This window comes from Merops nubicus, unplaced genomic scaffold (genome assembly GCF_000691845.1).
Source record: "Merops nubicus isolate BGI_N331 unplaced genomic scaffold, ASM69184v1 Scaffold49704, whole genome shotgun sequence".
Lineage (NCBI taxonomy): Eukaryota > Metazoa > Chordata > Aves > Coraciiformes > Meropidae > Merops > Merops nubicus.
Genome location: NW_008604543.1, coordinates 26919 through 30750, shown reverse-complemented (window position 1 = coordinate 30750; position 3832 = coordinate 26919).

The window sequence follows — 3832 nt, the reverse complement described above, 5'->3', positions numbered from 1 at the left end:
GGACAAACATATTAGCTTTGTTTATCTGTAGAAATGAAAAATAGTCTGTATATTAGCTGCAGGGAAGGGCTTCTCCATACACTATGCTCCACAGTGCTGACTGTTGAATATTTGATATATGAATGCATATTTATATTCTGGAGTTTGAGCAGTGATTGTGAAGTCAGGCAGATTTAGTGCCTAAAATAGTTTATAGCCTCAGGGAAAAGTGTCAGTATAAAAAAAAAAAAAAAATTTTGTCTAAGTTCTTTATACACTGTGTCTTTTTTTTCCTTGTGAATCAAACTTGAGATAAAACAAGAAAAACAGTCACAATGTTTTTTAGATTATATCCATTCTGTTCAAAATCTCCATGCTAATGGGAAGCACAAGAACAGAGAGGCACAGGTTTTGGACTTGTGAAATATATTTTCCAATATTTCTCTACTAGTCTATAGATAAACATAACAAGACATAACTGAGACTATCACAGTGAAAATATACCATTGTATATCCTGCAGTGGTAACTTTTAGTTTAAAAGTCATCATAGTTATTGGTAGTTTAATTCTGTTACTGATAATTTGTTAAAGTTTTGCAATGGTGCCTCATTTGCCAAGTGAACTGAAATGCATGTTTCTAATTGCTCAGTGTATAACGAAATACAGAGTCATTTGGGAATCTCTCCTTCAGGGCTGAGGACTGATTTTTTTTTTTTTTTTTTTTTTAATTATATCCAGTGTCAGCACGATAACAAAGCCAACCTAAGCTGGTATGAATGTTCAGTTGCCTTTACACTCCTTCCTCTGCCCTCTGGCCAGGGGACTGATGCTGGCCTACTATCAACCCTGCAGTCACCAGCACACTTCTCTGCAGCCTGGAGAGAAGGAGTCAGCACTCAGGGGTAGCCTTCTGCACTCTCGGTAGCTGGTCACAGTAACACTGAGATGCTTGAAGGCAAGTCTGCTCCCAAAAGCAAAGAGGGACTGAGTAATTTTTTCCTAATTGGAGAAATCTAATTACATGCAAAGGAAAAAGGATGGAAACTAAGACAGCAGTAAGTCCTGCTTGTGGTGGTCTCATACAACACATCTTGAACTTGTTTAAACCTCAGTTTCAGCTGCACTAAGTTATTTGGGTCAGTTTAAATTCAGGATGCCCTAGAGACAATCATGACTCTTGATGGAAATTGTTATGAATAATGGGGCTATTTAAGTACAAGTAGAAAATATGTTCTCTGTTAAATCACTGTCACCTCAGGCAAGCGTATTATTCTCCTACCTCTTTCCTGTGACCTTCACCCTTCCCCCCTTATTCATTTGCTCCAAGGGCTGATGTGTCTTTACCACATTTAATAGGTCTTCTGTTGGCTACAAGTTGCATTGTAGGAGGTAAAAATTATTTTTCATAGTCCTTTTGCCTTTTTCCCGTTTGGGCTTAGGCTTTGACTAACTCCACAGGGGCAATCAGATTGTGAATATAATTTTTTTTTTTTTACATAATCACCCCTATCACAAAACCAAAAGGAGAAATATATACTAAGAAACAGCCACATATCTGTTCTGTGACCTAGTCGCACTGTCATTTATAAGTACTACTTTGGAAGTGCTCTACCATATGCTCATTATCTATGATCCCAGAAGGAAGATATGCCAGTAGATGACACTGTGTTTTATTTATTTCCTTGTTACTATGTAATTCACACTCCTTCAAGGTCAACAGGGAACAAAATATGGAAACTCCTGGAGACCCTTATGGGGACTCAATGAGGACTGAGGACCAAAGGATGTGTTAATTCTTCATGCATTGCATAATTGGCACAAATAGAGAGAAGCAGTAGACTCTTCCAAGACTATTTATTAACTGTTGCTTCCTGAAATTTTAGAAATTTTAATTCACTTCCCAGACTAGAAGAATGCGAGACATGTCAAAGTAAAATAGTTATAGTGCACTAACATCTTCTTCCTTCATGTCTTTCCTTCTTAAGCCTGTAATTTTTTAAAATTATATTAATAATTCCATTATGGGTGCAGAATAAAAGCCTTTACAAAATTGCTTCTGTGCATCCCTTCCAGTGCTGAGGTTAGCTACAGAGTCTGTGCATTAATCACATGAGATAATGTCAAGATCAACTTTGACTGCACACAGAAGGGCAGATTCAGATATCAAAAGCATTCGTTACTGGAACAGTCAAGCTTATCAAACCTGTTGCAACAGCACACTGAGAATCTGCTTTTTTATTAAAAAGTACTGCATCCAAGAAAATGTATTGCCATTAAAATATTTCATCTGCAAAACCCATAATTATAAATGTTAGAATAAACTATTCTCATTTCTGAAAGCACACCATGTCACATTAATTTTTGAACGATGTGATTTTTCTGCAGTTATATGGAGTCAAAAAGCAAGAACATTTAATTTTCATATTTCCAGATTAAGAATCAGAAAGACGTGGAAAGACTTTGTCAACTAAGCGCGTAGTTTTAATTGTGGCTGTTTCTATTCTTTCAGTCAAACATTTATTTTGGAAACATCATGGCCCAATACCTCATGAAGACATTTACTGCCAAGTGTTTCCCCTTTCATATAGTGTTGAGAGAAAGTTTATTTCTTCATGACAACAAGAGAAAATACTTGAAAAATTGAAATGCTGTCAACTATGTCCTGAAAGTTCTGTAACTATATATGTAAATTATTTTGCTAAATTATTTTTAATATTATTACTGTTAATATTATAATAGTACTTAGAATTCCAGATCAAGTGCTATCAGTGGAAAATAACTGTCTACCCCCAAAGGATTTACAGAAAATAGGTTAAGAGTTAATGTTAAGCATTTCCTTATTCCAATATACAAGTATTAGGTCACAGTATAGTCTTCTGATGTAAAACATTTTTCCGAAGTCTCATTATATGACAGGTTTAGTATAGACAGAGTCTGTACAAAAGACTCATAGAAATATATGCTGAACTAAGCCTTAAATGAATAAAAATAAACAAAATCAATACCATAGACATCTAACTCTGAAATCTTTATAGAAATAATCCCATTGGCTTTGATTTGTGTTTGCTTCATGGAGTGCCATAATTCTACTGCCAAAACTTCTAGTTGTGTTTAATACCCTGCAATAGAAAACGATAATATGATTTTTAGAAGGGAATAACAAAAAGTCAAATCAGTCTATAATGTGAGTGTATTATTTTATGTTTAAGACCTACAAAATCAAAGTTATAAATCTTAAGTAAGCAAATATAATTATAAAAGAGTTACACAAATAAATAAAGGTATGTCATTTTGAGAGGGATAGCCCAACACCTGTATTTTCCTCATTGGGATTTCAGCTATGGTAATTCAGTAATGGGCAATATCTATGAATAATCAGCTGGAGTCTTATTACAAGTGCTTGCATGACTAAGTTCCCTGTGGGGTTTGTCCTAAACAGGTAGTCCTCTGTCAGGTTTACCACACACAGCAAGGACATTTTCATTCTGGAACTATGTCTTGATGCAGACATTTTCATGTTCCCTGCAACATCAAGTCAGAGGTTGAACACAAGCCTAGGCATGCAGTAGGACACCTGAACGCAGTGCTGACCATGTGCATCAGTTATAAAAGATTAAGCTTATGGTATCTATAGGAATATCAGGTATTATATGTAACAATAATGGTTTCCTTGATTAAAAAAGGGAAAGCTGCCTTTGCTACCACATTGTCTTTATGATTCATTATTAAGCCTTACCTTGTAACAATTAAATTCAGTGAAAATATCGTTCATGTGCAGAATCCTCCACTTGTGCTATTTCTGTTACTATGCTTATGGTTTCAAAGGTCTTTTTTCCCTTTGTTCTTTTCATAG